At 37.5% G+C, this 25,914-nt stretch overlaps 1 protein-coding gene across 3 annotated transcripts in view; it reads left to right on the top strand.

Moving 5' to 3' along the window:
• The first annotated feature begins 1,537 nt into the window (after positions 1 to 1,537).
• RFX3 (regulatory factor X3) overlaps positions 1,538 to 25,914 on the top strand; it is a 105,038-nt gene continuing 80,661 nt past the window's right edge. For 2 of the 3 annotated variants that reach the window (XM_063422487.1, XM_063422484.1), the window contains exon 1: positions 2,077 to 2,183. The gene's annotated coding sequence lies outside the window, so the exon portion shown is untranslated. Of the gene's footprint in view, positions 1,884 to 2,076; positions 2,184 to 25,914 lie in introns of those variants that run through there. The other variant, XM_063422485.1, reaches the window with a different exon arrangement.

The raw sequence follows: 25,914 nt of genomic DNA, 5'->3' as shown, positions 1-25,914 counted from the left end.
ACTTAGCATCTCACAAAAATTACCACAGCAGATGTATCAAGAAGTATCAAGACACAGCCTCAGCAGTATAAGTGCTTTAAATGTTACATTTTCCAGATAGTTCTGTTACAGACTTGAATCTCAGTCAAGATCTTGTTTGTATATACTTCACCCTATTTCCCAGTATTTTTTAGTATATGGCTGCTATAGCTTAAGATGGTGACACAGGGGCCCTGAAAATCAGACTAAATCGATTAATGTAAGACCAATTTCAATTTGTTTCTGTAGGGATAGGTGGAGTAGAGTCGATTGTAGGCCATTCCACACAAATGTCAGGTGCTTTTAGCAGGAGGCATGATAAAGATGTGACTGGTAAACCATGTGTTGGTAGAACATGTGAGGACAGAGATGAGTACATAGGTCAAGAGGGAACTGCATGGTTTTTACATGGATTGTAGGTGTTACTGCCTACACAGACTGCTGCAACTGTGAATAAAGCTTCTGAGATACTTTTCTGGTTAGTAAAGGGCTGCGGAAGGGGAGGCATGGGGAGATAAAATAGCAGCCAGTTGATGCACTATACAAAACCTCAGTGACCTACCCACATGAAGAGCTTATTTACCTTATTTACCTTATTTACGTGGCAGAGCACTGGCACAGGCTGCCCACCGAGGTCCTGGAGCTCCCCTCTCTAAAGGCTTTCAAAGCCCACCTGGACACGTTCCTGTGAAATCTGCTCTGGGTGCCCCTGCCTCGCCACGGAGGGCTGGACTAGATGGTCTCCAGAGGTCCCTTCCAACCCTGTGACTCTGTATGCAGCAGGAAGAGGCAGATACAGCCTCTCAAGAGAACATCCGGTTATCACACCTAGTGCTAACCTCCCTGGAAGTGTTTAAGGAAAGACTGGACGTGGCACTCAGTGTCGTGTCTAGATAACACAGCGGTATTTGGTCACAGATTAGAACCGGCGACCTCAGAGGACTTTTCCAACCCAACTAGCTCTGTGACCCGGTGTGGCAGCTGGGACAGCGGCCCAACAAATGACTTTGGGCCGGAGGGCCACGTGGGCTGCAAGCAGCCACCGGGCACTCCGGGGCCTTGGCGCGGCCCCCCGCTGAAGTACAGGCTAGGCACGGCTGCCGCAGGCCACCGGGGACTCGGCGGGACAGGGAGGACGCCAGGCATGGTGGCGGCCGCTCTTCCCCTTCCATCGCCGCTCGTCGCCGGCGACCCACTCCTCCTCCTCCTCCTCCCCCCCTCTGGAAAATGGCAGCGCGGGCCACGGGCGGTGGGGGAGCGGCCCGGCCGCCGCCATCTTGAGGCGGGAGGGACGGCGGCCGCCGAGCCCCTCCTGCCCGGCCTCCCCGCCGGAAGTGACGTCAGGCGGGCCCCGCGCGGCCACGCCCCCCCGCGCCCGGGCCCCTCGCGGCCGCCGCGCGCCCCGCTCCGCGCCGGGCCCGCCGCGCGCGCCCCGCCCTTCCCCGCCCCGCGCGCGCCGAGAACCGGGCGGGCGCGCGCCCCGCGCCGGCGCGGGGGGACAGCCCGGGGGAGCCGCCGCGCGCCGGCCGTTACCGCAGGCCCCGCCCCTTCCGGGGCGCCCGGCCGCGCCGCCGCCCCCGCCTCCCTCCGTCCGCCCGTCGGTCCCTCCCTCCCGCTCCCGCTCTCCTTTTGTGAGTTATAGCAACCGTTGCCTTGTGAGTCGAGCGCCATAGTCACCGTAGTCCTGGCGACTGTTACCCATCAACAACAGCCGCTCCGCTCCCGCTCCTGCTCCTCCTCCTCCTGCCGCTGCTCCGCACCCCCCGCCTCACCGTCACCCACCACAACAACAACAACAACAACCGTAGCCGCCGCCAGCAGCAGCAGCGACAGCGGGAGCGCCGCCGCAGCCCGCCCCGGCACAGGTGAATGCGCTCGGCGGGCGCACCCCGGCCCTCCCTCCTCCTTCCATCCGGGCCTGGGCTGCGCGCCGGGGCTGCGCCCGTGCCCGCGGGGCGGCCGGGGGGCGCGGGGCTCCCCGCAGAGCCCCCGCGGCCTCCCGGGAGCACCGCGCGGCCGGCGGGAGAGGGGCGGCGGGCGGCGGCGGGGGTGTCGGGCGGGGAGCGGGGCCGGCCGCCGTGCGGGCTGAGGAGGAGGAGGAGAGGCTGGGCGATGCCGGGGACGCGGGCACGCTGCGGGACCTCCGGGACAATCGCTGGGATGCGGTGGGTGCGCGTCTGACTTGGGTCTCGTTTGAACGGGCCAGGAGATGGAGAAATGGGGGGACGCACGGCGGCCGCAGTCAAAGGTTAATGGGTTTAAACGTGGAAAAAAAAATTACAAAAAAAGAAAAAAAAATTAAAAAAAAAAAAAAAAAAAAAAAAAAAGCCGTGGGGTCGGGAGGAAAGATGCAGCCGGAGACGGATCCTGTAGGACAGCAAGGGGTTGATTTCCCCCTTTCACTTACTGGGGCCTTGCTCTGATTTGATGTGACTACCAAATGGCTAAATGTTGCAGGTTTTCGTGAACTTGCTGTTTCTTTTAATGGTACTCTTGATCATATCAACCCGCCTTTTTTTGCGCTTTCTCTGTGTAATTTTTTTCTTTTATTCATAATTGATGTTGCCGTTTATTTTTTCTGCAAGCTGTGTTTTCTTTGTATTGTGAAGTGGGGTTTTGTTTATTCAATACCCCCACCAAAACACACACAGAGTAGCAGGTTGTTGGTTTTTCTTTCTTATTGCACTCTTTCTGCAGGGAATTGTTTTTAAATGATGCTTTCATCCTGACAGTGTAGCATGGAACAGTGCATGTGTAGGTCTAGTTTATTGCACAGTGAGTTACGTCCATGTGGAGAGAATCCATTTGTTTCCTTAAACTCTCCACGATGAAGAAAATTCAAGATACTGACTGCAGGTTTCAGAGCTAAGCAGCAAAGAAAGGAGAAAAAAATAGTATGGAAAAGAAGTCTGTGTGATTTTGTTAGTGGTGCTGCTTTTCAAGTGTACTTTTGTGGAAGAGGGAAAGGGCATCTGTTTACCCCTCAAAGAGATGTAGCAGGACTCATGTTATTAATGGGTATAGTTTTCTTCCTATTTCCAATCCAAAATCCTTGCTTTCTTCATGCTTTTTGTTATTGCTTATTAAGATCTAAAGATTTGTGTTGTCATTGATGTCAAACCATACTTCATATACTTTTTCAATTCTTTGGGTGATTTTTTGGCAATGAAATATTTAACATCTTAACAATTCCATACCCAGCTGCGCTCTCCCCTTTGACTTGTCAAATCATGTGTTGTTTTGGCAGGCTTTATTCTTTCTGAAGTGGTGACTTATTTATTTCCTTATTTATTTAGTAAAATAATTAGGGAAAAAATAACGCTCTTGTATTTAATCTAAACCCCACATTTAATTGTATATACACCTTTTCCATTTTTATATCCTTAGACATCCAGTGTAAGATACAGGATTTGTCTCCCATTGGAACTACCAATGAGTGTGACTGGGGCAATTTTTTCAAGCAGGCATTAATTAAAAATCAGCTAAGTAGTTAGTGCTTTGTTTGATACGGATATTCCTTGAGGTAAGGCATATTGAATCTTCTGTTTTTTAATGTGTTTTAATATTTCATAGTTCACAAGAACTTAGTAAATAAATTGTTTCAGATAATGACCAAATCATCTACATCATCATCTTTTAAGTTTTTTACTCCAAGATGAAACCACTGTGTGCTAATTTTGTAAATTTTGGTGTAAATAAGTTCTAAATACATTAAGAGTTTTCAGTGTGAGTTCTAGTAGGGTATCAGTTATATGGCACATCTAAATCTTTATGAATTTGTTGTTAGTTTGTGTGATTCATTGGTTTTGAAATAATTCCTGGCATCTACTGTTGTTGAAAAGAGATGTCAGTTCTGCACCATACCTTTCTTGAGTAGCTCTCCTGGTGCAGGACAGAATACCACTCAGGATGGGATCATTCCTGGGTGTTGAAATCTGTCTTTGCAGAACGTGTGTCCAGGGAAGGTGTGTGCCTGTGTGTGAGACAAAGTTTCTGTTCTCACTCTCTCGGGTGATGTATGCAAGTGTTTCTTTAAAATCATACTAAAAGCGCATGGTTTTGTCTGAAACCAAAGACCTTTATAGCACTATTTGGCTGCAGTTTCCTCAGCCAGTAACTACAGTTCAGAAAATAATAAAGCAGGTGTAATCACTGCTTTTAATATTATGGACTTTACTGAGAAAAGTATTGACCCTTTATTCTTTCTGAGATACGGCAGTGACCACAGATGAGATCTGCATTATGCATTCTGATTCCCTAATGCCCACAGCTAACAAAATAGTTGGTGTTTGTGATGCTAACCAGTACTTGAAAATGACGTGGCTTGTGATTCTTTATTTATTCATTTATTTTAAATGCACAGGCTTTCATGACTTACGGAGCCACTATCTAATTTTGTTTCAGCACATCCAAAAGCAACAGTGAGGATCAGGTGCTTTGTTGTGTTACTAGAAGCTAACCTACAGGATGCTACTTTGGGGAAATCCTTTCAGTGAGGTAGTGTAGGTAAATGAAATCAGCATCAAAGGCACTGTTAAAAGCTGTTAAAGATTTTAAAGTTATGGTGCTTTATTAGATAATTAGGTTCAGCTTTGTTAGCACTATCCCGTTTCTTGTTCCTCCCTGACTAGGTGGTTTGTTAATCAAAAACTGCCTGGAGAAATAAATGTTGCACTTTATTTCCATTTACTAAACTTTCGAGAGGTCAGGCTGGTTTTTTCTTCTCTTACTTAAAATATAAGCCAGTGTCTAAATAGTACTTTATCACTGTAGCTCCTTTTAGCTGTAGCTAGTGTTTCTCATTTTCATGCTTTACTTTGAAAGACTTCCTTCCCTCTGAAAATATTCTAGATTAGTTTGGATTTTTTACAGCCTTCAACGACTGACTTCTGCAGGTACGTGTCATGCAGAATGCTTAAAAAATGAAGCTTTAAAAATATATATCACTATTAAAATGGTTTTTAAAAATCATTGTCAGTTGGAAAGACATGTGAATGCTCTACAATGTAGAATAAAAAATTAGCTTTCAGTGGCCATGTAGTGTCCTTGTAGTTGGAGTTCCATTTCAAAATTGAGCTCTTTGTCAAATTTATGTACTAGAATACAAAAAGATGGTTTTGGAATTATCAATGAAAATGCCTTTTTTAAACTAAGAATGAGGGCTAAAACCTTAATGAGGCTTTTAAAATGAATAATTACTGTTTAAGACTTTTTATTTCAATTAGTCACTAGTTTGTTAGCCATGTATTTTGCCTACAGTTGGTTGTCAATCAAAACAATGCTTCTCTTTTCTCACAGATGCTATGCATACCCATATTTTGGAAATTTAAGGATCAGTATATATACTAATTTGGCTAAATCTAGTTTCTTAGGGACAGATGGCTGATTTAAACAGGTGTCACTTCATTTCTTGTGCCTTGTGTTGAAACTGGTTCCAGAGGTTTACAAAAGAGCTTCCTAAAGCAGATGGTGATCTCCACCTCTGTGATTAGAAAAATGTACTTTCATAGGAAATTATTTTCCCAGTGACTAGGTGTGTTTTAATAGTTTGATGTGTCATATTAGATGTATGCTTTAATAGTTAAAATGTCATAGCAGAGTTTGAAATGTTTCATATAATACAATCATTTTTAAATTTCTTTTCTCATTGTACTTTTAAAGGAGGTGTGATTATTTTGGTGTGAAATTCAGCAGTTTGAGTGTATGGATAGTTGTAGACCTAATAATTGTTATACTTGCTGGATCAAGAGCAGATACATTGCTGGCTACATTTTATTTCACTAGCTCATCTTTTCTACTCAAAGATTATTTCATTTTAGAATATTTTTTAATAAAAATGAATTACTATTAGGAACGTAGGATTAGTTTCAAACTAAAGTATGGTTCAATATTTTTTTTTGCCACCCTGCTGTATTAGCACATCTGCAGGCTTCTCTTAAAAGTTTTTACTCAGCAGTTACAATTTCCTTAATTACAAAATATTTTAATAAAAAAGAATGAAATTGAATTTGGTTTTCTAATAATTTTTGTTATTTTTGTTTCTAAGGATTCCTTTTTCTTTTTTTTATGTTGACTTTTTTTATCGCAATGACTTGTTTATTGTTAGTTGTTTTCTTTCAAGCAGATGCACCAGAGGGTGCTATGCTATTTGAAATACAAAAAGGAAAGAAAATCCTAAAAGTTTGTTCTATGAAGTGCATTGATAATGCATATGAGACTTGAATAAACATTACTGAAAATTTCACACTTTTTTTTTCCTGTGCAGTGTAATATAGCAAACTTACTGTTTTGACAATGTTATGTTATAAATCATAGAGGAAATTGGCTGTTCTGGATCTGATTTTGTCTCTGTGTGTAGATTCACACACTTAAAATGCAATTTCTGTTCATCAAAAGAAAACAAATATTTACATGTAAATTATGTCTGTTTCACATATAGCTGAAATTATATAAGCCGTATACTTATTGAAGTACTATATGAACTTATCTGAGACACACATGCATTTTGGAGTGACCTTTATTGTATGTTATATTTTTTATTTGTAAGTCTATATGCTCATTTTATGTAGCTCATTTATGCTAACTTGCTCACACTTTTTAAAAAATGAATTGCTGGATATAGAATTTTTATCCTTTCTCACTGGAGCTGTTCCTAGATGAAACTGAGATTGGCATGGGGGGTATGTACTTATGAATTGCAAAAAGAAAGGGATATTTTTCTCTGTTAATCATTAGTTCTGGGAAAGAAAGCCACAAAAGCACCTTCCCCTCAAGCCTCTGTCCCCCACCCCCCCCTCAAAAAAAGGAAAAAAGAAAAACCCAAACCAACCCCTGCCTCTACATATTTGTAAGTACCATTATATTTCAAAAAATTCTCTATGGATATATGAACCTGTCAGATTAGAAATTAATTGTTGTAACTTCTGTAGTTTAGTAATACTTACTTTTTATCATACCTCATAAGATTAATAAGGCAATATATATATTTTTTTTTCTTTGTTTAGGTGGTTTGTGGTGTCTAGTTTAGTGTAATTTCCATCTGGAAGCATGTGAAAAGATGCAGACTGTATCTAGAGTAGTGCACCTTAATTTGCTTGGTTTTGCACGCTGTTGCAAACAATTTAGTTGTTCTACCTGTTTCCCTGTTGCAAGGTGTTTGGTTAGTTAGGAGCTTTAGTTTTAGTGTCCTAAAATCAAGAGATAGTGGATGGAATATATTGTAAATTGTGTTTGATATTAGTGAGATTGGAAGGTTAATTTCTAGCAATTTAGACTTCCTCTCTGAATATCTAATTTATTGCTAACTTGTCTTCCCTAAATTCTTGTATGACATTCACAGCAATGCTATGAGAATGCCAAATATTTTATATGAATTGGAGTGTACTTGTAGCATTTTTAACTTTATTCATTCATCAAAGAGAGGAAAGAGAAATTTTGTACTATTTTTAAGGGTAATTTCATTCACCCATAGACCCAGTATGTTGAGTACATTTCAGCTTCTTAGACTATCTGTGGTTTATATCTATATCATCTCTAAACAATATATTTAGTTCTTTCATTTTCCTCTTACTGAAGAATGACTTCAAGTGAGTTTATAAGCCCTTTAAGGCAAGAACCACGTTTTTAGATTTTATTCAGGCTTTGGATGCTGCTACTATAACTAATGACTCAAAGCCGTGTTTACTGTTTATGTACCAAGTAAATGGAGTCTCTCTTCTGTTTTACTTCCTCATTGTATCTAATCTAACTATGCTTTCTCATACATACCACCTCAGGGGTGTTTGCTAAACTCAGTGTAGTTAAATCATGCAACATTGCAAAGTAGAAATAAAAACAGGCAAATCTGTTAAAAGGTGAAGTATATCAGTTTGCAGGTGCTGTTGAGTCAGATTATTCTACCTCAGTTAAGATATTTTGGGGTTCATGGGGTTTTTTTCTGATTTCTTCTTTATGTGCTGTAAACTAGACGTCCCTTACAAAGAACTTTAAAAGTATATTGGGATTCTGTGACAGAACTACTTACAAGACAGTTATTAAGGTTATAGAAAGCTATTTATTTATTAAAAAATACATTTTTGGCTCCAGTGAACTAGTTCATGTCTGCTGAGTTATCAGGTGATTCTCTAATACCTTTGGTCTGATTTTCTTCCCCCTCTCCCCAAAAGTTCCTAAGTCTGGGGCAGGAAGAAGGGAGATCAGTCTTGCTGATGCATCTCTCTTAGTCTGACAGTGATATTGGATGTTTACTGAATTTCTGAAGTTTTCTTTCTAGTGGATTAGAAGACCGGGACTGTCAATTTGTGCTATTGTCTTTTGGTGTGACCTGTTGCAGATTATCCACAAAGCATTTTGAAATGTTGCTGTTGTACTGTGTAGCTGCATCTCAGCAAACTTAGATACTTACCACCTGAGCTTTTATTTCCTTACATCGTGGTAGCATTCTGCACTGCGAAGAGCTGGGAGTGAAATTAGCCATGAAAATAACAGAGTTGAATAGTAAAAAGTAATTAGTATTATCTAAGGAGGTCTTAATCTATTCAGTATTGGGAGAAGAAAGCAAAAATAACAAAATAGCTCTAGTTTTTGTGCCTTTGGAAGCGGTGGTCAATGTCAGGATGTCTCTTACGTTAAATGTCTCATAAATTTGAAGATTTATTTTCGATTTAACTGCTGCAAAAAGTATTTTCAATTCCCCATTTAAGAGTCTTAACTGTTTTGTTTTCCCAGTAAGATGTCTGCTGTATTCTTACTTCTTTATTATTCTGTTGCTTGACAGTAGATACAATAGCATTACAGATTTAATGAAGGAAAAAATGTTTCTTACCCCCTGTTTTTGCTGATGAGATGCACATTGTAGTTCTTCCATTAGGAAGGACATGTGGCTATACACAAAGGATTGGCATTTGTCTTTCTAGTTAAGGTTTTATATATTGTGTTTGTTATTGGAAGTCAGAGTTAATTACTTTGTATCTCAGGGAACTTAGAAGATATGATAAAGAATTAACCTTGCCTTAGAACTAGTTTCTTTAATTAAAATCCCATTCTTCCTTTTCAGTGTTTTTAAGAAAAATAGTTGTTCTACAATCACCATTTAAAAACTAAATTTTCTCAAAATTTCTGATGGAAAATCTGGAATAATTTGATGACCAGATGATATACATTTTACAGTTAAGTTATAGAAAGTTATTGTTTAAATATATATAGTTCAAGAGACTGTTGCAATCATTTATAAAATACATAACATATGAAAACTACTTAGATTACTTCTGTAGGAAAGACCTGCTGTTTTCAAAGTTACATTAGCCGTGGATAGAGAGGAGCAGTTGAGCTACCTGTGTAGTAGCTGATTTATCAAATTGACTGTTAGCCATAAGGCGAGTTGACACACTGTGGTAGCTAAGAGCACATCAACATTTGTGTTTGTCTTTAGTATTTAGTTCACCTCTATTTTGTTTTGTCCACTCTGTGTTAAATTCATTTCAACTGAGTTGCACTTTGCAAAGGAGTTGGTCAATAACTCTTCCATATTCATTGTATTGTTTTCCTGTCAGATTTAGTAAATGGGAAAATGTAGAATCCAGTATGTTTCTAATTCCTCTATTCCTAATTACCCTTATTCTGGGTAATAGTAATAGCAATTCCCTGTTGCTTCTAGGAAGTTTATTCGTTGGACTTTCTGAAAGGCATGGAAACTCTTCCATGAGCTGTATCATCTTTACAGTTGTTTTAGAGAGTAAAACATGCTTATTGTTAAGTCATAGATTTAATGTAATTTAATATAATTATTATTTATTAATGAGTGGGGCAGAAAGTAGGGCAGAAATACAGCTTCATTCTCTTATTTTATGGAAATAATTTTGATCTGCAAGTCCAGATTTTGAAGTGTGGCAAGAGTGAATGAATTTAAATGAAAATGCAGCTCTTCATGGTATCTTTACAGATACTTTCTCACAGAAGGTTGTCCTTTCTGGCTTTCTCCAGCTCTGAAACTCCTTTCTAGTGTAAGGAGCACAGTCCTGAGAGGATATTTCATGGAACAGTAGTGAGCAAGTAAATATATTGAGATTTCAGTATGCTGGGTCTGTAGTGGTATGGAGATGAGGAAGGCTGAGGCTTTGCAAACCTCAGGCTAGTTCACAGAATATAGATTTTGTGTCCAAAGTACCCTTTGCTAGCAAACTTATGTCACCCTGAGGAAAGGTTTATTTGCAGTAAACTCAGAATTAGAGGTGATCCTGCAAAGCAATAGCATAATTTATCATGTAAATAATGATTCTGTCCTACGAAACTGACTTTCCAGTGTTTTAAAAGTTCTGGGTTTACACTGATTCAGTTGTATCTGTTTGGTATAGTAGTCTTTTTAATGCTGTCGTTTCAAGGTCATTCAGATGCTCAGTTGACAAACACTGTAACCTGATGAACTTGTGTGGTCTGGGATATCCAGGTTTATGTTACTATTTTATATCCATACTTCCTGTGGAGGCAGATTTAAATTTCAGATATTAAAATTTCCTGCAATGATCATGATATGGGCCACTGAGTCAAATTTCCTGCCCTTAATAGGGCTTGAAAGTCTTCAGTATCTTCACTCCTTGGCCTACTTCAGTATATATTTCTCCTTATTGAATTCTGAAGAAAATGACATTTATTGAATTCAGGGAAGGGCTGGATACAGAATCACGATTTCAGTGCAGTGACCAACTTTCATGACCTGATGAAGATAGATACTTTTTGTGGTCTGAAATCACTGGTTACAAGTTTGTTTATCACAAACATATTTCAGGCAACTGAGATGAAGAGGAGTATTAGGATTACTTTGCATGTGAAAGATTGCCATATAAGGGCTTCCACTGCTTGATTTCAGGACAAAATACTAGGTTATTTGGCTAAGACTTGTAACAACTCAGTGCTGTAAACCTCAGCAGCTTTTAATGGCTTGTGTCCTCAGCACAGTTTTAAGTTTGAGATACTCAAAAGTTCTTGTGTCAGCATAGTTGCATTTTCTGTTACTTGCTATGATCCAAGGATGGTAACTCTTCAGACACAGCTGAATGTCTTGAAAGCTCAACATCAACAGACTGACCATCTGTAGTGTACTGAAAAAAGCGTCAAGCTGGAGCAAGCAGTTCCTTTTTTTCCTGTACTTGAAAATAATTATTATTTTGAACAACTACCAGCATTTTCCTCTCATATTTTATAAAATGGGAAAAAATATAATGTCCTCGTCAGAAAAACAGGTGGATCTGGCAGATAGGAAAATAGAATATATGTTTTTGTCATCTGCAATAAAGAAAGCGGTATATGCATGTGTAGGTTTTGGTCAGAAATGCTTTAGTACTTGTCCCAGAGTTTGTAGTATAAGAAGAGGAGAGTAACAGGTTTTGGCCATTAAAAATGGCTTGAACATGTAATTGGTTGTTAATAATGGGAATTGAGATGTTGATTCACAGTATGTTAAGTCCTCTAATAAAATCATCTGTGTCATCTCCATAAAACAAACTGCATGGTCATAGGTATAACTTTGTTTTATCACTATGCTTCTGACCTCCCAATGATCTGTTCTCTTTGGCTAATATTTAGATTTAATTTTTAAAAATATGTTCATTCTATGTGAAGTATTTCTGCCTTCCACCAACTGATTCAGAAGCATTTTGTGTGCTCTAGTTACAGTATTTAACTTGCTAGTATGGAAATGGTTACGTTTACTGTAATGATGCCAGAATGATTTTTGATGTTATATTTCCTTCATATATATATTTTTGTAGACTATTTTTGTACAGTTATGTAGTTCCTCTTGTACTTTTCCCCACCCTGACAGGCAGAAAGACTAAACAGATTCCAGAAGTTCCAAGCCCCAGGGGTCCAAGGCCCCTATGCCGTCTTGGATCTTTTTGGGAGCCAAGGTTCAAACCAGCTCTTGGAGTCACATTTTCATAAACAAAGTTTAGTTCCTATCTAAGGTGGGGGGGGGGGGGGGGGGGATCCAGGAAAGGATAGAGTCAGGGGGAGTTACCTCATCACTCGTGCTTCTAATTGCGGATTCTTTTCAATTATGTTAATTTGCTAAACTTATGAAGCTGTATTCACCCTGTGTGGAATGGGCATTTTTACATACCTGCCCCTTGGAGTCCTCTAATAAACACCAGCCTTTACATTACCTCCTACACTAATACTGTCTCAAAAGTGTGTTGCTCATTTCTAGATCTTCAAGGCATCAATAAAACCAGAGGAACAGGAGATGCTTAGGGTACTCACTCCAGGGTTTGTGGTTGGTTTGTATTTGGTTGATTCATTGGGGTTTTTTTCCTTGAACAGTGAAGGAGATGTGGCAGATAATTTCATAGGAATAAGAATCATCTAGCAGAAAATTTTATTTTAATCTAGTGCTTCAACTTGTCAGATGGAGTAACTTGTGTTAGGGCAAGGGGTAAAACTGGTGGTTTTCACATCACTGACTGGTATGTCATTTCTGTATTGAGCATATTTTCTCAAATAATCTGTTTACCATCCTTCACAGGGTGCTAGAAAGCGTATCTTTTTTACAGCAAACATACAGACCTATTATAAACACAGTTATCTTAGTGAAATCTGGAACAAAAATGGTCTCTGAAAGAAATGCTCTTTTAACCTACTGCTACAATAATGTTCTGGCCAAAAGGGAGAGGAATGCCAGTCCTGTGAAGCTCTCCAGGGCTTCACAGATCTGTAGCCACAGGCTGCAGGCTGGAAGCAGAGTGGTTGGGACTAGAGGCTGGATGAGGCCTTGAGGTCTGTGGTTGTCAGGTAGCTGAACATGTGCTAGCAGTGTGCCTTGGCTGCAGAGAACATCAAAAATGTCTCTCGAGCTGTATGAACACAAGTATAGGCAGGAAATTGAGAGAAATGTTTATCCACCTGTCTTAGGGTGACTTTGTGATGCTTGTGTCCCCAGTTGTCTGTTCTGGTTATGCTGGATATGAAGTTCTGCACCTTTAAGGCTGGTTTTGAGAGTGAAGGTGGGGAGAGGAAGCGCACCGTTTGTTTTCAGAACCTGCACTCACTCCTCCGCATTCTGCTCCCAGACTGTGCTGTCTGTGGCAGGGACAGCAGGAGAGAGCTCCTCTTTGCTTTTTAGTTAGTTTTTTAGCTAGCTGAGGCAGGGACATTCCTGGACTGTGGCTTTTCTTTTTCTTGGCACTGATTGTCCCTGCTCTGGATTGAAAACCCAGAAGAACACCGGGATCTCACACCTGCAGCCCACCGGGGCCCAGGACGCTGCATTCCAGTGCCGGAGGGACTGATGAGAGACTGAGAGAGCCAAGCTACACCCCAGGTCAGGGACTTTCTGAATTTGCCCTCTCTTTAGAACAGCGAGAGGTTTTATTGTTTAATATTATTCAATTTTTTTTAATGTTTGTGAATAGTTTGCTTGTAAAATAAACACTTTTCCCCCACTTTTCTCCAGGGAAATCTTTTCCCCAGCCATTTGGAGCAGGGGCCTCTTGAATCTGCTTTCTGGAGGGACACCTTTGGAAGTTTCCTCCCAAATTTACCCTAAACCAGAACACTACCTCTCTTCTGTGTTTGTTATACAACATTCACATGCATTTCTGCTTTTACCTGCACTCTTCTGCAGTTGTGGGAATGATGTTGGAGTAAGTTCAGCAAAAGGCCACTAAGACAGTCAGGAACTAGAGTGCACATGTCTGTGAGTAGGCACAGAAGGACATGGACTTGTCCAGTCTTCAGAAGAGAGAGTTACAGGGGTCCCAACAGCAGCTTTTCCTGGAAGTGTGCAGTGAAAGGAGAGACCATTTTGTAAGTTGAAACAAGAGGGGTTTAGATTGGAGACAAGGAGAATCTTTTTCCTCATGAGGACAGCCCAATAATGCAGCTTGGACCAAGTGAGGTTTTGCCATCTCCATCTTCAGAGATTTTCACACTCTGACTGGATAAAGCCCTGGGAAACTGGTCTAATGCCAAGCCTGAACTTGCTTTGGGAGGGAAGCTGGGCTTGGCAGCTCCTGAAATGCGTGGCAGCCTAAGCTATACCATGATTTCACTAGATCCTAGATGTGGTTTAGTTTGCCTTGCAGTATTGTTGGCCAGTTCAATTTCCTAGGGCTGCATTTGTCCTTACATCTGGAGGTGAAAGGGGAGGGATGGAGCTACAGTCACAAAGTAGTCCTCTTGACTTGTATCAAAAAGACCTGCATTGGGTACCCGGGAGATGATCTCCCTTAAAACCCAACTCTTGTGTTTGTTTTTTCTTCAGCGTGTTACATTTTTGTTATTTTGATCCAACACTTTATTCTATGGATTTTGCAAACTTAGGCCTGGACACAGACTGGATTCCTCACTTTTATTTTAGAATGAAACCTGAAGACTTCCCACTGGAGTTCTGCAGAGGCAAAAACCCCCTAAAAGCAGTAGCGAAAATGCAGTAGCAGGAAAGCAAAAATCTTTATACCTCTTCAGGAAAAGACAATGATGAACAAAGGGTTATATAAGAGAAGGAAGGACCTTGATTGATTACCTGGCAAAACCAAACCCCAGCTGCTGATTTCTGTGGACATTTATTTGTGTGTATTTATCAAAGTCTTAGTTTGCAGGTTTTAATTCCTTTGGTGTAGCAAAACAGTAAAACAAATTAAAAGAGGAAGAACTGCAAACAACAATTTATTGGAAATTATTTAGAATTTTAAAATAAACGGGATAATTTCCTCTCTTTATTGAAACAAGTTCAGGGGTGTTGATGAAACATTCTATACTTGGCTAAGTACCCAGTGGTTTATAAGTGGTGTTCAATGTACATAACAGGCAGCAATGTGACAAGGGTTCTTTTTTGTAATGAGGATATCTAAAATATTTTCCTGTAACTTGCTTATATCTCTGTTCATTTTGATAAGAACTGGTCTGTGTCCAAAAAACAGGATTTCAGAAGCAAGAACGATAATTTTTGAATCTATGTAAAGAGATGTTTGTTTTAAAAAAAGTGTTTGCCTTGTCAGGTAGCTGCAGATATAAAATCAAGAGGAAGGATCTAAGGAAGTGTCTATTACAGTAACTATTATTGGTGAAATCAGAAAAATAGGTTGATAACCAATGCTTCTGTTGACTGAAGTGGTTCTCTTTGGGGGTCTTCTGTTTGTTTTGGCTGCAGTGCATCATGATGGGATGTTCAGATCCATAGCAAAATTAATGTACTTTGATTTCTCTTCCTCTTGCTTAACACAGCTTGAGGGATAAGCAAAAACATATGTATATATTACTAATGATGATAAATGTGGTCTTGATAATCATGGCAGTATTAGAAAGTAATGCCTTTATTTAAATAGAGATGTTTCATCTCAGCTAATAAGCTGACTTGAATTGAATGATTAAGGCCTGGATAAGCAAATACATTGTTTATGTGTTTGTATTTTATTCATAATTTGTTAAACTTGCCTCTGTCAAATTTGAAAATGTACGTTAAAGAGGGATGTTATATAGTCTTATGTCTTTATCTTAAGATTTAGAAATCAAATTCAGTTTCTGCTTTTCATGACATAAATCTTGAGTAAATGTTGTTGCTGAGTGTTCTTTATATTTGAATTGGTTTTTTATTCTCTACAGGTGCAGTAGACTGGAGCCTAATAAAGAAAAATTACCTAATAATTATAAAAATCAATTACCATTACCTTTTGCCAAACCATCTGTTGAAAGTAATATTACTTAAACTTCCTGGGCATCAAGCTTTTTGTCAAGTTATATGAAAATTTCTGTTAGGAATGTTTTGTAATGTTAGAAGCCAGAAAACATAAACAAACAAATATGCTTTGGATCCAACTGTGCAATTCTCAAGACTCGATTTGTATTATAGGTACACTCACTGTAAATATAGACATTAGTTAATTATTCACTGTTGTGCAGTACCAGCTTGATTAATTACATTATTTCCTTTTTTTTATAATTAATGAATTTCCCTAAATTTTTACTTTTTTATTATTTTTTTTATTTGCATTTCTGTGTGCTGGTATAGTTTTCATTACTCTTCACTTCACTTGGGTTTTACATTGTACTTCATTTTTTTAACTCAGTGTTTTTTCTTTGAGGGCAAGAAAGCCATGCTAGATAAACCTAGCTAATAAGAATCTTTGTGCATGTTTTCATGTTACAATTTCATGTTTTCAAATGCTTTCTATAGTCAATCTTGGCTACAAGCTTAGAGAACTGATTCTTTGAGAGAAAGGTAGCGGTGGGTAAAGGGGATTTAATAATTTTAGGATATTTCTTATAAATAAATGCCTGTAAGCTGAAAATACAAGTTGAAGTGGTTTGTTCCAAGTCACACATGGAATAAAAATAAAATATTGGTATCTATCCAGAAAATACAAGCTGTGGCTTGTTCAAATCACTATCTTTTCAGGTGTTGAGTACTGTTAGGTTGGAAAAGCAGAACAGAATGTGCTGTTTGGAACTGAGTGTCTTTTACAGTGAGGTCAAAAAAAGCCATGTGGGAGGGTTTTTTTGTATGTTTGGCTTACAGAGTTTTTTGGGGGGTTTTTTTATGTATGAATTTGTATGTATTTCAGTGTTAAAATATATTTAATTTCATGCAGCATCAAAATCAACACCAGTAGTAAAAGTGTCTTGTGAATAAATATGTTTGTAAAAACTAATGTATTGGGAAAGGTCACACAGGAAGGCAAAGTTATAATTAATATCTTAAATATTGTTGTCAAGTGTGATAGTAAATTGCAAGCATGTTTCCTAAAATAGTATTTTTGGAACAAGAAATTTTTTTGTCATTGCTTTCAACATGATGCATTTCTTGTGTATTTCCTGTAGAATTGCCACTGCTGAATTTGCTCTTAAATTGAGTATAATTTTCTTAAATAAAAAAAAAGAAAGAACATGGTAAACACAGTGAAATATTAGTTGCCTTGTTACAGTACTTCAAATACATGGTTAAAAAGCTAAATAATATATTTCTAAAGAGATACTTAAAATTCATATGGTAGGGCAGGATAAAGGATATCTTCAGGACATAAAGCAGTATTTTATAATGAGACAGCCTTCTGTAAATGGGTTTCTAAATTTCTAAGTTTGTAAATGTTTCTTTCCCTCTTTCCTTCTTTCAGAATAAAGTATATGGCAGTCTTGAATTTTTTAATGTCAGCATGTTTTCTTTCCATTGCACTTTATAATGTGGTTCTTTTTTTACTGCTTTATTATATCATCACTGGTGACAGTGATATTTGCTAACTTATATTTTGCAATTACAATTATTTTTTCAGTACTTTTGTGGCGTTCACTTTTAGTTATTAAGCTCTGCAGTTCAGTATCCACAGTTTGGCTGTTTGTTGTTTCTTTTTTTTTTTTTTTTTTTTTTTTTTTTTTTTTTTTTTCTGCTGTTCTTGTTGGATGCCTGGATTGGATGTGGTTTAATATTTAACAGTTTACCTGAAATAGTGGGGTGTGACTAGTTTGCTGAGCATCACACAGTGCTGACATATACCCAGTTGGTTCTGGGGATAGCCTAGAGGTGCCAAGATTGGATTTCAGGCCCTGCCTGATTTTTGTTTGCCAGCGACCACTTTGCTTTCATGTTTGCTAATCTCTAGCTTTCTCTCGGGGTGCTTTAGCCTGCTTCATGGCAATATATACAAAATTGATACTTGAAAATATATTTGGAAGAACGTTCTTTCAGTCAGTTTGATGTCATTGGAAATAACTGGAATTCAGAAATTCAGGATCTATTTCTTCTAACAGCTACATGAGAACAGGTAAATCTCCAGACTCTGCAGAAAACAACCTCACTTATTGACGAGTAGACTGCTTGAAGAATATCTTAAAATAAGATCTTGAGTTATTTGGGGGTTTTGGTGGAGGGGGTGTACTTGTTGTTGTTTCAGGAAATTCAGGGGAGCAGCATTTGTTCATGCATTTGTTCTGGTCTAATTGTGGTGGTAGTGAAATCTATCCTAAGAATAGTATTCTAGAATTATGGGAGAAACGTTGCCTTCATAAGTCATCCACTAATATGGAATTGTCTCCTAGAGCCAAGGGAACATTCAGCTTGCACAGCTTATTTGAATGGCCAGTTTACAAGTGAGTTACCTTCTGTAATAAAAGATGAAGGAATCTTAGGCTCGTCCTTAAGCTTATTATATTGAGATTCTGTTCAAATTTCTTTTACTGAATTGTCAGTGAAGACAACTGGAGTGTCTCATGAGACTAAAGGCATCAAGGCCCTTTTCTGTTTTATGTAAAGAAACCACTGATGTCTAGAAATTTCATTTGCTTCAGTAACATTAAAGTAAAATACTTACAGAAGAACATTTAAGGAAAGGTGGTGGATGGACATAACTTTGGATCTGTTCTCTTTGTTAAAGTCCTCCTTGTCTTTAATAAATTCTTGGACAACACAGATGTAGCAAGCTATAATAAAGTGTTGACTGCAGAACTTAATTCAGATAACCTACTTTTTAATTCTAAACATATAGGTAGTTTTACTATACTGTAGAGCTATATGCATCTACTACATCTCTTGCTGTATCTAGTTGTTAGTATCCAAGCAGCCTGTCATCTTTGAGGTCAGGATGTCTAGGGTAACATATTACAGTGATCCTTTTTTTCTAGAATCATGAAAAATAAACTAGTGATGATGGTTATACACAGCAATTCTTTAGATTTATGGATTTGTCTGCAGAAGTCGATAGAATGTGTTTCATTCATTCTGTTTCATTTGGTTGTAGACTCTACTAGATTGGTGTCTGTCAACTGTTCCAGGCTAAATCCCTCAAGTTTAGGGGGTAAGGGAGGTTTTTTTTGTGTTTTGAGTATTACCCTGACACAGGTAGAAAAGTTCAGTTTTGCCTTTGAAAAACATTTTGCAAGCTTAAAAATTATGGAAAAGCAACAAAGTTGTATTGTAGTTGGAAGAGTGAATTAATCAATGCATTCTGCTGATATTTGCTGGTTTACTCCCAACCGTCTGAGATTTTTGTCTTCAGAACACATTTCATATTTGTTATTGTTTTCATGGTTCCCCTGGAAAACATCAGCCACTAAGTAGTACAAAGCATTTTGGAAAGGATAAACCCTTGCACTTTCTTCCATGACTACTGGAATCCATTTTGTGGCACTGTCTGTTACATTTGTTGTCTAGATAACTAATCTTAACATTTTCAATAACGTTTGGGACAGTGCATTAATTTCTTTAATTTATACTCCTAAATTAAGTTGGGTTTGGGTTTGTGGTTTTTTGTTTGTTTGTTTGTTTGTTTTGATTTGTTTTTCTGATATGGCTGTCCATCTTATTCAAATGAGGATTAGAGGTTTCAGAAAAAAATGCTAACAAAATAATTAGCTTGAAAAGGTAAGCAAGAATAGGTGCTACCATTGAAGAAGAGGCATTTGCAACTTATTTTTCACTACCAGCATTTTGGATAGTCAGGCAGCAAATACTCACAATCCATCCCACAGTGTTGTATGGATCTGTTTAAAGGACCAAGCTGGAGGAAATGCTGTTTTCTTAATTCTGGTGCTATGGAACAGCTTGTTCTGTGATGCAAACTGGAACTGCCTCACATTATTAGAAAGAAAAGCCATAATAACCAGCTCTTTCGCATGTCATTTCTTAGCCATTCTTCAGCAGATTTACAAAAATATTGCTTAAAGAAATTAATCTGTGGAGATTTACATGAATGTTTAAAACGTAGAACGGTAAAGGTGACAAAGACACAAAAACAGAACTCAGTTGAAATCTGCTTAGAGGTTTCTTGGACATCTTTTGATACAGATTACAAATAAGAAATATTCTGCCATTTTAGAGTTTATTAAGTTCATTTTTTTCCTCAAAGGCCCACTTTTATGGGGCCTTTTTAATATAGAATATGAAAATTGTATGTAAACATACTGTTCTATCAAAAGTTTATTTTAAAATATCTTTGCAGAGCATGTTTAGTAACTCCATCATACTAGCTGGTTAGTATGTGAAGGTTAAACTTTGATGGGGTTTGAAGTTAACAGTTTTTAACTTTGCTAATTTAAATGATGGATTAGAGGAAATACTGCTGTCTGCTTTGTTCTAGCATGCAGTATAGGTCAGATGTATTGCCTCTGTGTAATTTTGGGGGGGTTGTGTTTGTATACAGTATTCAAATCTGTCATGGTAACTTTTTTTAAGGGTATGCCTCGAATTGGGGTTGGCTAAGGAGAGTGTTAATCTATTTAAATGAGCTGGTTAGAGCCATAGGAGGAGGCCTGTGGTGTTTTCAAGGCTTCTCAGCCTGAAAGTGCCGCATAACCCTTTTAGGTTGCATAGCAACAGGCTCCTAGCAACAACAATAGATTGAATTTCCAATAGTGACCAGGCCGGATGTAATAATAAAGCAAGAGTACAAACAGTTGTCATGGTTTTCTTTTCACAGTCAACTAGTGTTGAATTTAGGGAGATTCTGCCTCTCAAAGCGGTGAACCTCTTTGCAAAATGAAAGTAATTTTGAAAATTGAGGTACCAAGACCCTGACAAGGTGGTTAAAATGAGTGACTTTGATGTCTAGTAGTTTGAACACTGGGAAAAACACATTGAATTAGTTGTTAATGAAAAAGAGTATTTAGTAACCACTTTAAATCACTTTTAAATCTCAACTTCTTTTATAAATTCACCTGTACTGGATTTTCATAGAAACCCCTAGCTGTATGGATATACATGTTGTTTAGAAAAGTTTGGAAATATCTTGTGAGTATAATGTTAAAAGGTAATGAATAAAACTGAATAACAGATTTGTTTTATGTCACTAATCTGTCAGTATTTCATATTTTCAAGACCTGCTATGTGTGAAAGGTAGAACTATATGGACAAACAAATGACTTGGAATGACAGACAGACATTATCTCACAAAATAGCAATAGTTGTAATTCTGGATGATTACATTTCAGTTTAAATGTTTTGACCTGACTAACAGTTGAAAATTTTGACACTGGTTGTTAAATAAAGATGTAGATTGACACTAGATTAACACCTCTTTTCAGTTCCTGTATGTGTTTTTGGGCTAGTGTTGAAGTATCACTATAGTAAAGGCCAGTTACCTTAACAAAAAGGACAAATTCGTTATTTGTAATCTGCTATGTTCCCTTAATATGGCACCTTTTGGTTTCTGAATAGATGAAAACTGTTCTAGGAGTATAAAACATTCATTTTTACATAGAATATAGAACATTTATTTTTAGTTGCTGATAACAGGGGCAACTCTGGGAGCTGTACAATATTGAAGAAAAAATACAAAAATATATTTTGTAAGTTGTAGACTTGACTTGAGATGTTTCACTGGATTTTGATGTTTCAGTATATTCAGACATTTTTAAAACTGAATTCTGAGGAAAGTTTTCTTTTCAGTGGACCTCTTAGGTCTGACTACAGTTCATATTCTCCATTTCAGCTGTTAATCTCAGCGTTTTGGTAGAGTCATAGAATGTTAAGGGATTTGAAGGGACCTTAAAGCCTTGGGCAGGGACACCTCCCATTAAACCAGGTTGCTTATGACCTTGTTCCATCCAGCCTTGAACACTGCCAGGGTTGGGGCATCCACAACTTCTCTGGGCAACCTGTTCCAGTGTCTCATCAACCTCACAGTGAAGAATTCCTTACTCAGTTTTACCTCATTTGACCCTGGAATTATCATTGTGAAGGGTATTAGCATGGTCACAGGAACATATTTTGGATATATTCAATGAAACAAGATGGTTTTATGTGATTGTATTCAAAAATTGAGTTCTGTTATTTGAATTGTGAGTTAAGCAGTAGTTGGAACAACATTCTGAATTAGTGTTATGTTTGTAATTTAGACAGTCCCCTCATTTAAACTCTTGAATTTTAATGCTTAAAAAATTATTTAGGAGTGTAATCTAGTCTGAGTCTGACCTCTAAGAAAAAGCAGCATTTGTGGATTGCTAACTAATTTTGTGCACTACAGAAGTATTTATGTGGTAAAGTAACTTCTGCCACAGCTGGAGAGCTGGGAGAGTTTGAAGGATTTAGCAGAATTGGAGGTTTGTAACTTAGAATAAAGTTCAGATCTGATAATGGAATTATAGCTAGGATATAGAAAGAAGGAATTTAAAAATACAGGAATGTAACTTTTACAGCATTCATAGATTATGACTATTAAAGGTATTTTCACTGAGAATTGTTTTGTATGGTACAGTTGTAATATTTTCAGAGAAGTCTCAAGCATTTTAACCTTACATTGTAACAATAGTATCTAGTATTTATGATGGCAAATACATTGTCTTAAATCATGTGCATTACAATCAGAATTTTTGTAAGAATGTACTTTACTTTCCCGAAGTGCAGTCATTAACTTTGTTCAGTTCCCTGTGTCCCTTCTCCTACATAGCTGGATTTCTGTATGTTATATTAGTCCTTGCTTTTACTTTTAGACCAGAGATGTTGCTTAGAATAGTTACTTACTAATGTTGTTCTTGTTGGGCAAACATAAATAACTGGATTTGTGGGTTAAGGCTTCAACTTCATCCAGACCTAATCTATCAGGCTGCTTGCCTCATAATTTAAAAAACCCAAAAATCCCTTTTCTATTCAAATCAAAAGAGCAGAGGTTGGATATTTCACTCTGCCAGATATGATGGTAATGAGTGTTTCTTTGCTTCCTGTGCTTTTAGGGGAGTTCAAGTAAAACTTACATCTGGAAAGGATACTTTGCATTTCTTAGAGCTTACAGTTTTTATTAAAGAAAAATAATTATTTAATATAATAACTAAAAAATGAGAGGACAGAAAACCGATTGTAGAGTCTTGTAGCATGTACCAGTGGAAAATCTTGAGGAACAAAAATGGAAGGTGAGCAAAAGAGAAAATACATACTCCCGATTTTATTTATTTATTTTAAGCTGTAAGAATATGTAATTTTAGGAAATGTATTCAAGTGTTTGGAAGTGTAGAAAGAAAGACTGTGAGGAAGTAGGTCTCTGAAGTTTGAAGGACAATAGAGAACAAGAAGTTTGGCAAAAACCCTGTGTAGTTTTGCGGGCTGTACATTTATCCTCCTACTGAATTGCCATGAAACATAATTTGTTGTGGTTTAGGATTATATGTTTAATCTTTTTTTTTCTAATAGTGCTGTTGATATGCAAATTTATTTTCAGAATTTTCCATTTCATCTAAACATATTCTATTCTCATATTGATTTATTGTAAGAACAGTTACACTACAGTTTAATGCAAGAAGTCAAAATGATTATTGTTTTGTTTAATGTCTATAAGTTGAAAAGTGTGGTTTGGAATAATTGACCAGAAATCAATTCTGAAACAGACATCTCTTATGCTTTCTGTTTATTTTTTGTAGTGATGTCTTTCTTTTCTCAAGACCCTAACTATGACTAAAATAACAAATACAAGCAATAATGTTGGTTTATGTAGTGTTAATGATGTAAAATTACAAGATGATTAAAAAAACTGAGTTTTTTTAATGGGTAAAGAAACAGGCTGAAGTAATGAATGCTTCCAAGCAAAAAGCTTTATTAGCATTAAATGTAATTGTTGTTTGGAGGACTACAAGATCTAATTCATTTTTTTGGACTTAACTGCTATTTAAATTATACTGGAGCGTATATGGTATTTTTCTTTCGTAAATTTACCCATGTACAGTATTCATCGTATGCTGTTATTTATGCCACATTTTTCTGCCAGGAAGAGTGAGGAATGTCAATGAGATGTTTTTCTGCTTAATTAAATACTTAACACCCAACTTAATAGGTCTACATCACATAAACATAGCCATTAATCATCAGATATAAGTACAGAATGCTGTTTTGTGCATTGGACTTGAACTTGAGTGCTTGAGTGTTCAGTATCTCTATTTTTTATACACCCTTGAAAACTTTAAAGTTACTTGTATTGGAAAGGTAGGTGTAGGAAGCTACTGTGCTGTGAATCAGACCTGCTTTTATCTAGAGAGGACAAAGATGTGCCAAAATAATCTTTGGTGGTGACCTTTTGAAGAGAGAGATGGGATTTTCAGGTTATGAGATTTATGTATTTTTATAATTATGGAAACTATTACTTCAGAATGCTCATGTTTTAGTGGGTTGTTTTGGGTTTTTTTGGGGTTTTTTTGCAAGGGTTTCATTATTGGAAAATTCTGAGTTGCCTAAGATTTACAGATTTCTGAGGTATTTTCATGTATTTCTGACAATTGAGAATCTAAGATTTCTGTGGTATTCTGAGAAAAAATACAGTTTTGCTATTTTTCTTCCAAATGCATTTTATGTTGTAATAAATAGGAGAATATCTAAATATTATTGCTAAATATTACATATAGCTTTACATTTATACTTTCATGACTAGTTCTTAGTGTTTGTCTCATGTTTTTAATAGGATTTTTGACCATTCTGAAAATGGTGACTATGATCCTACAATCTTAAATGTAGCCCTTGGGTTACCAATATGTGTTAGTTATTGACAAGAATGTTGTCATTAATGACTTCTCTTTTAAGAATTTACAGTTATAGTGTGTGAATTGCTGTCTCCCATGATTTAATTTTTGAAGCATCCTAGAATAAAAAGCCCTGTGTTTGGAACTTGGGTAATTTCTAGGTCTTTCTAGAAGCACAGAAAATTTCTATTACAGCCATTGAAGATGCTGACCTATAAAACAAACCTTGTTTTAAATTTCTTTTCCTTGATCATGAAATATAACTACCAAGCCAAAATCAGTCAGTAACATTACGTTATTCATGCTGTGAGATAATATGCCATTCAGTTTTTACATGAGTATGAGAATAGTGGTGATACCACCTTAACAGTCATTTACTTCACTGAAATAAAATATATTAAGCCTCTAATCATTAGATAAATAATACTGTAATTACTTGAAGTCTCAGTAGCTAGGCCTGTTTTTTCTTTTCTGTAGAAGACAGTCTCTTTTGAACTTGAAGGTTGCTTTGACATGACAAATGTGACATTAAAATCAGTGTAGTTCCTTGGAATAATTAATTGGCATGCCAGTGCTCTTATAAAAGTGGCAAATGTAGGATGTTTCTGGTGTTATTTCAAAATAATTTAAAACAGCAGTAACACTTACTGTAAAAACATGGTGTTATAGGTTCAGACGTACGTCAGTTCTTTTAAAAAGTTTCACTTCCTTAATGTGTTTGACTAGGTAATTTTATCAGAATTTATTAACATGTCAGTTGTGCCATCTATTTGAGTTTGGGGGAAGGGGAAAAGGGGATGTTCCTAAATGAATTCTAGTACTATTTCAGCTTTTTTTGATATTGTTGTTTTTAATATCTGAAACAAAACCATTGTAGTGTTGAAAAAATATCTTTTTCCAGGTAATGATGCCTTAGATGTGGAGAGTTTGACTCCCAACTTGTACTGTTAGTCATTTGTGGCTGCTCACTATATTTCTTTCCTGCACTTTTCACTTCCATTTCTTCTTCAGTATGTGAGACAAATGTGTAATGAAAAAAGCAAGTAGTTTAATTTTGAGTTGAGTCAACAAAAGATCAAACTGTAGCTGTATGACCAAAGCCATTGGTCTTGCATACCCTGCAGTGAGTTTGATCACAAGGGAACAGCTGATCACTGTGGAAAATAAGTTACTGTCAGTGGTCTCTTTGGGGATTATTTAAATATAGAAATCTGTGTAAAAGGAGGATAGGGAATGAAACATCCAGACAGTAAGCTGAGTTCTCTAGTTGCAATTTGGGGCAGATCTGGTAGAAAAGGGCAATGGTAAGGGCCAAGGTATCCAAGATACATTCTTCACCTTGGTCTTTATTGGTAAGATCTGCCTTCAGGTGTTGCAGGTACCAATGGAAAACCTCTGGATCATGGAAGGATTGCCCTCTGTGGAGGAGTGTCAGGTTTATGACTGTTTAAACAAGCAGGACATACAAAAGTGCATTGG

This window comes from Prinia subflava, chromosome Z, assembly GCF_021018805.1.
Source record: "Prinia subflava isolate CZ2003 ecotype Zambia chromosome Z, Cam_Psub_1.2, whole genome shotgun sequence".
Lineage (NCBI taxonomy): Eukaryota > Metazoa > Chordata > Aves > Passeriformes > Cisticolidae > Prinia > Prinia subflava.
This window is presented reverse-complemented; position numbering and strand designations above follow the sequence as displayed.